Below are 13,609 nucleotides of genomic sequence, written 5' to 3'. Positions count from 1 at the left end.
TGACACAACCCTCGCAGCCCTTGTCCCAGAACAGAAAAAAATCCAGTGTACAGAACAGGGAAAAAACATGATCAGGTATTATTAGACCAGGGAGAGGCCACACTGGGAGATCAATCTACTCTCTATCCACTCCCAGAATCCCTACAGAATTCTGACAAATAGCTAGCCAGCTGTATTTTATTTCTAGAAAACAAAATCTACTGTATCCAAGACTTCCTTCTGATTGTAAAGTAGAAACCCCATCTTAAAACAAAGTGATTTCAATTCAGTGAAACTTGTTTTTGATAAGCTCATCTTGACTACTGAATCAACTACGGAAGTACTAAAATTACTACAAAACAGGAAAGAGAGAGAATATAAATCCCCAGCACTTAAAATGGACTTTTCTTGAGAATGCAAACATGGTTCCAGCAATCGATTTTAAGATAAATAATGCAATACTGGATGTCATATTTACTTTTAGCTTAAACCATGTAGAATATTGAATATTATATAGAATAAAGAATATTGAATATTTGATCTCTACCCAATTCCACATGATAATTTAGAGGACCATATTATGCCTCAATTTGTGTTACTATATGTACCTTTAAACGTATTTACAAATTGGAAAATTTTAATAAACTATTTTGACACGTAAATTAATTTTATATAAAATAACATTATTGAGTAATGGTAAAGGAAATTTGCTTACTGAATTACTAGTGAAATTCATAATAAAATATGCTTTCCTTTAAAGGAAATTTCTTTAGTCATTATGTTGTAGCATGAGTTTCCATAAGCATATATCTTTTAGTTCAAAGTACTTTAAAAACAAATGCTTTCAACCTGTTCCTTACTGTTATGTTTCATATACATCTGGCTATTTGGGGCTGAAAATATACAACTAAAATATTGAAATCCGTAACTTTATATATTTTTTTAATATCTTGGCCATAAATGTCAATGAAAGTTTACAAGTCTTGTATACTAATATTAAATTCATAAATTATATTTAAAAAGTAAAGCTTTATCACAAACATATATACTTTAATTTGTTCATACTTTGCAGTTTCTTTAGATATACACTATAATTTATTGGTCACTATACTCAAAACTATATAAGAAAAAAGAAGTATTTAAAAAATTTTCACTGGTTTTACATTAGCTTTCTTAGCTCTCTGGCATCAATAGTTCAGCTTCTCTGCACTTCTCGTATCTAGATGGTACAAACAATAGAATGCACTGATTGGGAGGAAAACAAATATCTGGTAAATATAAATATCAAGTAAATGATTAAGAAATTTCACTCAGTCAATCCTGGAAAATGTTCAGATATTAACAAATTTAAGCCAAAATAATTTTTCCTATTTTAATAGAAAGCTGCACTTAATGGCCACTGTGGCCATGAGTGTGATTCTGTCCTTAACTGGCATTTAAAAATTGGATCAACTATAATATAATAATTAATTTATGACATACATAGGTTAATCAAAAAAACAGATTTTATTGGCATATTATGAATACTTCATATCACTTCCATAGGAATTAGAGTACTATATTTAATATCAGACTCTCCTGCTTTTACCTTTTATATGGCTGAAATCTTGATAATTCAATGATTTTTAAGTTTTTTAGTTTTAATATATTCAGCGTTTACAGAATTCTCACTTAACAAATATCTCTTTTCTGACCTAGGTAAGTCTACCTAATTTAACCTCATGAAATACATGCTATTTTCATATCCCTATTTTGTAGGCAAAGAAACTAAAGCTCAGAGGGCTTAAGTATCTTGCTGAAGGCCATAGAACTAGAAAATGGAAGACAAGACTCGATGCGTAGTGCTTTTAAATTCATATCTAGTATTATTTCCATTATAATTCTGCTGCCTTGGTAAAGTAATTAATTTTTGTGAAAGTCATATTAAAGTTAGAATGCTAAATTATTAATTTTATAAATGATAAGATTATCAAATAAAAAAATATTAGTAGTTAATAAATTCTTTCTTTCTCTACAAAAGACTCACAGTTTTCTTTTAATGATCCTGAAGTATTGAGTTCCAAGAGTTGTTTTCATAAGACTGTAGTAATTCAAATTTTATTATTACAGAGATATAAGTGCCAAGTCAGGCCAATGCATTGTGTACTATGGTAAAAACATTGGTATAATGTTTTAGGTGACTTGAATTTCTCTTCAAATCACTTAAAATTTTTTTTCTCTCTCTTTCTTTTTTTTTTTTATAATTGCCTCTTTTTTTTTAATCACTTTTTTTTTTTTGAGTAATACATATCTGCCAAAATTCATTCTTTTCTCAGCCTCTTTTGAATTTTAAAACATAGAGTTTAGGGGTCAAGATTATTCCCCAGCTGTGATGGTTAATTTGCTGTTAACTTGACAGGATTAAAGGATGCCCACAGAGCTGGGGAGCACTATTTCTGGGTGTGTCTGTGAAGGTGTTTCCAGAAGAGATTAGTTTCTGAGTTGGTAGGCTGAGTAAACAAAAACACTTTTACCAGTGCAGGTTAACATCATCCGATCTTTTGAGGGCCTGAATAGAACAATAACATGGAAGAAGGATGAATTTTCTCTCTAGTTGAGCTGGGCATCCATCTTGTCCTGACCTTGAACACTGGCATTCCTGACTTTCAGGCCTTCTGACTCAAGCTGAATTACAACACTCGCTTTCCTGGGTCTACGGTTTGCAAGTGGTAAATCATGGAAGTTCTCAGCCTCCATAATTGCATGAGTCAAGTCCTACAATAAATTTCTCTCTCTCTGTGTCTCTGTATATACGTATGTCCTTTTGGTTCTGTTTCTGTGGAGAACCCTAGCTAATATACTAGCTCTTACAATTGTGTTCTTCTGTAACTTAAAATTTTTTCATTGTTCTCAGAATTATTTATTGATGTTTGTTAATACTTGGCTGGGTTGTTAATCTCTTGGGAATTAGATTTTTTAAAATACCCCCTTCACCCATTTCTCTCTCTCTCTCTCTCTTTTTTTTTTTTTTTTTTTTTTTTTTTGATTTAAGACACTTAAAATCTTTCAACTGGATAAAAGATCTATTAGCAGCTCTTTAATAAGAAAGTCCAAAAAGCTTTTAAAAATATTTTATATCCCACTTTTGGAAAATACAAACTTTTATCATAATAAATATTAAAATAGGGCTCAAGAAAATTGGTGTTCTCTTTCTCTAATTATGCAGTGTTTTATAAATAATTCATAGTTAAATGTTGCAGAACAAAAATGCTTCAAATAAAATGTTTTTTAAATAGTTTTTTATTTCAGATGTTTTAAATATTTTGTATATTTTTTATTATTGGAATCTTTTTTTAATTAACAAAATTTATATAGGAATTATACCAAAATTGCTACTTCATATATATATTACCTTGACATATTTCTTTGCAGATCCCAAATTGATGTTATAAGAAATTATATAAAACTTCTAATTCATCAGAAGTTAAATGTGTTACATTTTTAAAATTCCATCTTGTACTCATTGAAATTTATTCTAAATCATATCTTCAGATCAAACACATTCCCTAAAATCTAGATAAGAAAAAGATTAAGCAAGTAACAGCAAAAAGCCTAATTAGTGTATTTCACCTTCATCATCAAACATAAGCAGAGAAGTGATCAAAACCTTTTAATGGTCAGAAGTGGGCAAGTTTGTGGGCATTATCTTTCATCTAAAATACTCTTTTCTGCACAATTTCTGAAGGTTAGTTTTTGGCCTTGTTTGGAAGAGGTTCAAAAATTTTAGATTTAAAAGAAAATCATAGAATGATATTTTTAAAACTTTACTTCATGCATACATTTTTCATAATTTAAAGTATATGAAAGAACTTCAAAAGTGGAAGATATTAATTCTAAAAAATTATTAAAAATTGATTCATAGGATTTATTTGCAGTTTGTGACTGGCCAAACAAATCTGTTTCTTTGGACTGATAGCTTTGAACAACTACATGAAGTCATTACTCCTGCATTGATATATGTATACACACACACACACAAACACACACACACATTTTGTCCATTTATTTCTATAAGGTTTGTGTTTTTATACATGTACATAATTGGTCCTCGCTATCCATGGGTTCCACATCCTGGGAATCAACCAACCATGTACCAAAAATATTCAGGAAAAAAAAATTCCAGAAATTTCCAAGAAACAGAACTTGAATTCACTGAGCACCAGCAACTGCTTATATAGAATTTACATTGTATTTACAACTATTTTATATAGCATTTACATTGTATTAGATATTATAAGTACAAGGAGATGATTTAAAGTACATGGGAGGATATGTGTAGATTATATGCAAATACTATGCCATTTTATATCAGGGACTTAAGAATCTGAATTTTTGGTATTCCTAGAGGGTACTGGAACCAATTCCCCACAGATACCAAGGGATGACTGTAAATATATTTTATACACTAGTTTATATAAACATATATATTTAAATTAATTAATATTATTATTTGGTGGGTATAGATAATTGTTAGAGAAATTACTTGTCAACTAAAAAAAGAAAACTTCTTGGCCAGAAATAATGCAATTAAATTAAATGCACCATCTAAAAAATTAAAAAAAAAGGAAATTAGAGGATCTGCAAAGTCCATCTGATAATTTGCTATTCATGTATCTGTTAGGTAGTTAGGTAAGTGGGGGCACCGTGCAGATAGGTGGGGAAGAGGGAGGATTGTCCAGAATATGGTGGTATGCCCGCCTCCAGCATTAAGGGTCTTTACTCCTCCTAACGAGTGCCAGCAAAATAAACAAACAAACACGGTTAAGTCCTAACAGCAGGGTAGCAGAAAGGACTTAATCAGACATGACGCAATGTCCATTGTATTATAATTAACATTATGATTTAGGCCCCTTTTGGGTTTTTCTATGTACACTATGGGTAAGTATGTATGCAAAGGGATTAAACATGACTAAGCATTTCAGGGACAAGAGCTGTTAATCAATCCAAAGACCACCTCTTTGCGAGGGTATGAGAGAAAGGGGAGACAAAAGAACACCATGATTCCTCCTTGAATCAGCCCGCCTCCCACATTTTTTTTAATTCTTCAGGGAAACTGCCACGTGTTTAGGTAAGCATTCCAGTTAGCATCTTAAATTTAGTGGCATAAAACAACTATTTTACGAGGCGTATAGGGACTATGCAGCCTAGAATCCAGGGAGAGCCCAGGAGGGCTGGATTCTTTCTGCTCCAGAACACCTGGGGCCACAGCAGGGACTTGAACCTCTGGGGCTGGAATCGTCAGGGGGCCCCTTCACTTAAATGCCTGACACCTCGGCTGCTGGCTGCGTTGATGCCAGGAAGGCTGGGCTGAGCATGAATAGTGGGGTGCAGTTCCTATGTGTGGCCTCTCCGTGTGGCTTGAGCTGGGGCTTCTCACAGCCTCGGGCTGAATCTTCCCAGAGGGAGATTTATGAGAGGAAACTTGCCAAGAGTAAGCATTTGAAAAGAGGAGGAGGCCCCATGACCTCTTCTGACCACGCTGCAGGCAGCCAGGCAACATCGCCTCCCTCACATTTGTTGGTTTACAAACCAGTCCCAAGGCCATCCGAGGTTCAGAGGGAAAGGAATTCAGTTTCTCCTCTTGGTGGGAGAGTGGTATGGTTGCATTATAGAAAAGTGTTTGAGTACAAGACTGATGTAGTCGTCTTTGTAAAAGTACAATCTCTTGTAGTATGGAAATTTTTAATGTGTTTTGTTTGGTGTGTTTTGTGCTTCCTAAATAAGAACATTCATGTTTTGTTTTGTTTTCTTTTTATCAATTCTGGATCATTCTCAGTTATTGTATTTCTTTAATTTAGGCTGCCAATCATTTTCTCTCTTATTTATTTTTTTCTGAAATCCAGTAAGGCTAAGTTAGGACCTTCTCATTTTATCATCCATTATTTTTTATCACCTCTTACTTCTGCTTCTTGTGAAAGTACGCTGCAAATCTGAATAATTTCTTCACATCTGCAACCAGTATCACCAATTATCTCATCATCCATGTCTACTTGATTAACTTAGCCCTGGATTCTTTGTTAATGATTATATTTGTCAAGTCTAGCTTTTTAGACTTGAGCATGCTTTGAATTTCTCTAAGGACTATTTAAATATACTCCAATGAGTTGTGATGTAGTTCATGATAGGTTATTGATTAAGAAAGATGAAATTCAACTATAACAATCCTAATGGCTCTTGTTTAACTAGTATAGGTAATTCTGCTTTGTTACCATGTGTGTTGGACCTACCCTGGTAACCTTCAGCAGGACCTATTATGTTATTTCTAGTAATGATGGCTTGTATTGTCATACCCTAGCCTTGACCCTTTCATAAAAGATTTATAAATATGGCCTTGTGAGCAGCCTGCAGATTTGGGCTTCTGGGAAGCAACAAGGGCATTTCTGATGGTGGAAATCTGCTTCAGGAAATCTCTCACCCTCCCTCTTTAACAAACCCATTGACCTTTAGAACCTAGGGCAATACTAATCCTTTTGGTTTGACGTTTCTTAGCAGGAACTCACTAAAATTTCTTCTTTCTGGAAAATTTTAGTAGATAAAATTAGCAGAAATGCTGAAGTTGTATTTTGGATGAATGTGCAGAAGCCATAGAGGTACAAATACCTAAAATAAGTCTTAACAGTTTGCTTCCCACATGTGTGCAGGGTTGTCCTATTAGAAGAAAGTTACATTTTACTGTACTGCTAACATTCAGAATTAGGAAAAATAAGTGAAAATTATGGAGTCTTTTTCTTAACAGAAGGTTAATTTTTTAATAACTAAGACTGTTCAAAAATGGAGTAAACACACATGTGAGAGAATAAGATCTCTGGCATTCAATTTAGTAAATATATTTTATAATAACAGTTGTTCTTTGTAAAAGGGGGCTTTGCGTTTAGCCAGGGATAGACCTAAAAACAGTTTCATTCTGACTCAGAGCTTAATAGCATAATATGTGGTGAACCAGTTATCTATTATTGTGTACAAATTACCATAATGCTTGCAGCTTCAAACAATAAGTTTGTATTATTTCAGACAGAAATGGTTTGCCCTCTCTCAATCCCTCCCACGCTTCGAAAAGTAAATGCTGCTCTTGTAAGTTTGTACTATTTTAAAATATTATTTAAATAGACTCATATATTATATACTCTTTTATATGTCTTAAACCATCTAAGTTATTTGTTCCTACATTTTGCCATGTTTTATATATAACACTAGTCCATTCATTTTTTTTCTAAATAGTAATGAATGTTGGAATATACTACAATTTATTTATAATTTCTAGTGTTGATGGACATTGGACTTATGTCTTGATATATATGTACCATTTATATTATACATACATAAATATATAATTTTTGAGTACGTTCAGCTTAATATATACCACCGATCTTCCAAAGAGGTAGTACCCAATTACATTCCCACTGGCGATGTGATTTCCCTTTGCTCTACATCTTCAACAAAACTTGCCGAGTTTTGTTTTTGTTTTCTTATGTTGCTCTTTTTATGTTGTTTTTGTTTTTGCTCTGCTATTCTTACATGCGTGTGTGTGTACAAGTGTGTGGTTGTGTACTCATTATAGTTTTAATTTTCATTCTTCTGATGTAGGTTCAGCATCTTTTCAGAGGCTTACTGAGCATTTAGATTTGTTGTTTTGTAAAGTGCCTGTTTAATTCTTTTGCCATTTATCTACTAATTTATACATTAATTTAATATTTATTTGTTTGTTTTTCTTATTAATTTATAAGATTTCAATAAACATCTTGTGATTACAAGTTCTTTTTGGTTTTTCTGTGTTGAAATATCTTCTTTCATTCTATAGCTTCTCTTTTATGACCTGAATGGTGTCTGTTTTGTGCATAAATTCTTATTATAACCCAACTTTTAAATATTTTATTTTATAGGTAGTGTTTTATATATCATGATTAAGGAACATTGTTGAAGTTCAAGTAATTAATATATTCACCTATATTTCCCTCTAAAAACTTTATTTTTTTAACTTTGAATGTTAACTCTATAATATACCTATGTGGATTTCACCATATACTTTTCTATCTCCATGTACTTTCTTTATTGGTTTTCAAAAACAGTTTTTTCCATAAAGGTATCAACTTATTGAAGATTATCTGTTCTTCATTCCTCCATAGTGCTACTTTTGTTAATAATCAAGTTTGCATATCTACATTCATCTGTTTCTGAACATTATTTTTTATTATATTGGTCCACATGTTTTTATATGTAATAAATCCATATTATTCTAATTACTGTAGCTTTATAATAAGACTTGCTAGTGAGTGAAGTAAATTTTCAATTTTGATTTTGATTTTTAAGATTCTTTTTGGCTAATTTTGGATATTTGCATTTCTATATGTATTATTTTATCAGTTTTTTATTTGACAATTTTGTGTTGATTATATAATATGTGACAAAATTATGGAAATGATTAGAGCTTCCTGATGCTGTGACTTTACTACAGAAAGAAATTTACTTTTGTCCTAGCCAGGCTGTTCTAAAGGCGTATCACCTCAATCCAACAAGGAATTGAGAGTTCCCGTCCTGATGTGGGCTGCTGTGTTCCAGTTTGCCTTTCTTCGTCTTTACTCATACATTTCAGAAATACATTTGTGGGAATTAATAGGTAAGTACATTGTCTTTTTAGTGTATTAATGTCAATATTCCTCTTTTTTATAGAATATCACATTTAGGAAAACAGAAACAAAAAAGTTACACAATGATTTTAAATTATTAAGTAAAAATATTCAGTAAGCTAATGTAGATATACATGGATTTTTAAGTTAAGTGTTTTAGGACAGATCTCTCTTTCTCTCTCTCTTTAGAGCTCCTCATTTTCCAAATGAGGAAAATTTTTCCAAATGAGAAATAATAAATGGCTTATCTGGTATAGAATTTATTATTGGTAGAAACAGTACTAGATTTCAGCCTATTTATGTAAATAGTTGCTTATATGTAGTGCACAAAAAGTCAAAATTTACCCTAATTTGTTTTTATGCTTCAGGTGGACCCCAGATTTTTCTATAATAAAGTGAGGGATAACATTGTTACTTACCCCATTGTTTTGTTGTCAGCTAACAAATGTGAAGGCACCTAGGAGGTACTAAAAAATGTTAGCAGTATTATTATAAATATTATCATTGAAATTTATATAGTTATATTTATAGAAGTAAAAATAAATATAACTTTAGGCAACTATAACTATATAGAAATATAATAACTTGACTTCAATAATTCATGTAATGTAAATCCCTCAGAAGTTTTCTAGAAACTTCTGAAGACTCTCTTTCAAATGTTTTATTTGTGACCAAAGTGAAACACTCATGTAACCTGATATACTACTTCCAAGGTGCCAGCCTAATAGTTGTTTCCAGAAGGCATGGCTACAGATCTCTTTTGAAAGTACAATAAAATATGCTACAACAACAGCAGCAAAAAAAGATGGTACAAGCCCGGAATTATATTTGGCAGACACCACAGCCAAATCCAGAAATTAACTCTCTGGCAGATCAGAGGTAACAACTGGTGTATGTTCTATTGCCTGGGTCATATACAAAGATTTTGCAGTTAATTTGAGGTTGTGCATACTGATTTCTAAAGGGAAGAATCAGAGCTTAGTTATTTTCTTGTTGCAACTTTGGCTTTCTTGTGTTTTCTATTGTATAGGAGAGGAGAACCTCTTTTAAATAATGTTATAATTTATGTTCATTTCCATTACAGATTCAAAAGTAATATTTTTCGTGACTAAGGTCAAGGAAAAAAAAAACTAAGCTCTGTGATGTATTTAAGTATAATGGTTTCTCTGATGAATATTCTTAATGTTTATAAAGGGTAATTTACCTGTCAATCCAGTACTACACTGGCATACAAATTAGTGCCTGTAAAGAAAATATTTAAGTGTAGAAACAGCAGGAGAATTGAAGAAAAGTAGGCAGTCTCCAGAAATGGTGCTATTGCATTTTCTCATTAAATAGAAACAGTTATTCACAGTCAAAAGATGCCATAACACATAATATTTCTGTTTCTTGAAATATTTACTAAAATATTTATAGACCATAGATATTCATTTCACTATATGGTATGGACAATATTCAAATGATTAACTTTAAAACAATAATTGTTTACTTCATGAACATAAACTGAATTTTGTAACTCAATTTGGCCACATCACTGGCTTCAAGATATAAACACCAATACAATTTATGCATTCAGTACTTTATTTTTTCCAGTTTTTTAATAAGGTGTTACTTTTTATATGCTGATATTATAAACATATTCCAGCTTAATTCTGAAACCAGTGCAAGTGTAGCCTAGCTATCACATAAGTAGAAAATCGATAATTAGAAGAGCATCAGTTTCAGGCACCATCTAACAATCAAAAATACCGTGTTTTAACTGAGCCATCATTATATTGTTGCCGAAAAATGTGTTACAGCTCAGTGTTATAGTTCAGTGTTACAGCTCGGTATTATAGCTCAGCTGTGATAGCAACTTGGATCCCGGAGAGAGACCAAGCAGCATTCGGATAATTGGAGAACTCAGGTTTATTATACCAGCAGGCCCATAGGAGTTAACACTCCAAGCTCTAGAGCCTGTCTGTAGGTTTATACAGGCTTTTATAGGCTGCAGTTTACACTTTGCAACATCATATGCAAATAAGGTATAACAAAAGTTGACTAATTGGGAACAAGCTTTGTAGAAATAGACCAATCAGGAGGGAGAGAAATAACCAATCAGGAGTGAGCTCAGGGAACCAATAGAATTTTAGGGATAAGCCATTTCAGAGGCAAAAAGTGAGATAGAGCCTCTGGGCCAGGGAACCAGATGGTGCTGGCAGGAGAGTAGTGGCCCTGCCTGGGGGTCCTGCCAATCTTTTTATGGGGCTTCCCGCCTCAATATAACTCTAAAAACATCTGATAAAAGGTTAAGTAAGATTTGATTAAGAGGAAAATTCTAATGTAAATGAGTTTGCTTACTTCTTTTGGTTGTTGAGAATTCAAATAAAGATATTTCAAATTTAAACACACATATATTTTTAGGAAGAAGGCTTCACTCATGATTATTTTATGCCATTAGCAGCTGAAGGTAGACTTCCTTATGCATATTATCTATAGGAGGTAATGAAAATGTAAATAAAAGACTGGCATCTAAATAGCCAACAGCCAAAGCATCAAAGTCATGTTCATTTTTATCTATTCAAACCATTATGTATTTATGGTAGATGAAATCACTCCTTTACAATATACAGTCCAAATCACTGAAGAAAAAATTTCTTCACTACCTAGTTCCTATGAATTCTTTAGTGGCTACCATTTGACTTGCTAGTTTTGGCAACAACATCTGCGCTTTCACAGGTCAGCACATAAAGAACGCATTGCAACCTTAATGCCTCTAAAGAGGCCTTTTTTCCCCATTGGATAATCTCTAGTATTTTGGAAGGTTGAGCAGACATTCATCCAGTGTGCAGTATTAAGCATTTCAGGATCTACTTGCAGCTGAAACAATTATGTGGTACCATGGAGAGATGTGACAATAGAGATAATCAGTCTCTTGAGGCTATAATGTGTTCTTTGTATGCATGGTTACAAGTCAGGGTGCCAGAGAAGAACACTAGGGCTAACACACAGTGCACCTGCCATTACAAACACATAAAAGGATGTGGAAATGTTTCAACATGATCTAGTAAATGGATGGTACAGCTATTTCATCAAGTTTAAATCTAATTGCTTTAGCCCTTGTCACACTAATGGCAACACTGTTCTTGTTACCGCTGATTCAGAAACAACGATGCAGTGTGCATTATGGCAGTCCTTCAATCTACAATGAAACACTATCTGTGTGCTTTTTGTAAGATGGGTATGCAAAGTGGAGCCAGTTAGAAAACACATGGGAATCTTTCTTTCCTTAGGCATATTTAAAGCAGTAATAAGCCTTAAAACTCAATCACACACAGACACACGACATATATTGAATCAGGAAGGTAGCAAATATGTCATGACACTCAATCTGAAGCATTCTTTTGGAAGATATTTATGACCTTATATTTGTTTGCTAGTATATACAGCTTTCTCTCCGTGGTCCATTTTATCCAGCCTAAAAGGCACATGAAAAATGTATTGACTTAAGGAAACTAGTAAATAAGTTTCTGATTTAACAATAGTCAACTTTCTATCAAAAGGAACATCAGATTGTAGATCTTCCCCTACTCTTTTCATTCAGTTACTTGTTAATTGAACTAGGCATGTATGCATCCAACATATCCTTCCTGAGTACCTATTCTGTGCTAGGCAATATAGTGGGCACTGTGTTTTCAGTCAGGGGTCATACAGCCATCGTTTCTGCTTTCAGATGGGGTTGTAATTAATTAGAAACTATTGTCAACTATCTTTTGCAAAACAAGGAGCAGAGATTGACACAAAGACATCCTTCTTTTGCAGGTGTGTGTAGAAATGCAGGGAACAAGATAATAAATCACTGGTGACCAGAGTGTTTAACACAAAAGATGAATCTCTGTCTATTATTGCTGCTGGGAAAACTGTCACCTGGGATGGGAATGGGGTGGGGAGATACATTCTTAACATTCAAATAGAATCATCAAATTTCCCTCCTCCTGCATGCCCATGGAGACAATGTTACAAATTCTCAGGTACAGTTGAATTTATACTATTAGTATTGATTGGAAATTTAGTTAATAATAAAACAGGTAACTTTTATAGAAAACCAATAAAATGGTCTTAAAGAACCATATTGCAATGTATTCAGTTAAAAATTAATGCAAGGGCTCTGAAATAAAAGGATCTCAATATCCATATACATTTAAACATACACATCTCTTTATACATAATTATACATTCAATAATCATAAGATGATATTTTCTACAACAAAACATTTTTTTATATTTGTATTCTGAATAAGGCATTGTAAAGGACAGTATGAATCTTCTCATTTCGTTGTCTCTGACTTGGTTTCAGTATAACTGAGAGAATTTTTTGAAGAGCTTAATTTCATAAAACTGCTTTTTGATTATTAATTTAAAATTTATTTTGAGTCCCTTGTTTATAAAATGCAGAGCACTAATAACATTGGAAGTAAATAATAACTCTAAGGGATTTACTTATATTAGAGTAAATGAGAAAAGACAAAAAGTGATAAATCCTAACCTCTCACCAAATTCTAGATGTTAAATTGTCCTGTCTGAAGTCTCTTGATTTGCAGTCTTGAGACACTGACATCTAACTTGGAGGTATTCTCAATTAGGAAAAATTATTTAGAAATAAACTTCTAATGCCATGTTTCTCAAGTCAAGCATGTGAAAATGTTATACAACTTAATAACCTCAAAGCTATAGTATTGATAAACTGACTCCCCATGGCTTATTTCTCTGGCACGTCCCCTTTGCATCTCTGGCTTATGGAAATTCTGGTCCTGTATGCAACCGGTGATCATAATTTGTCTCTCATCACCATTCAGCACACTTGAGCTGAGTTTATTCTAACACTCTTCCAGTTCTAGCCCACTGCTCCCCAGCCAGGGGAAGAATGGGTGTGAACTCCAGCTGTACACCGTCCTCTCCAATTTGTCCCCTCTAGTCCTTGATCCTAG

The sequence above is a fragment of the Camelus bactrianus genome, chromosome 2 (assembly GCF_048773025.1).
Source record: "Camelus bactrianus isolate YW-2024 breed Bactrian camel chromosome 2, ASM4877302v1, whole genome shotgun sequence".
NCBI lineage: Eukaryota > Metazoa > Chordata > Mammalia > Artiodactyla > Camelidae > Camelus > Camelus bactrianus.
The sequence above is the reverse complement of the archived record's forward strand: the minus strand, read 5'-3'. Positions refer to the sequence as shown.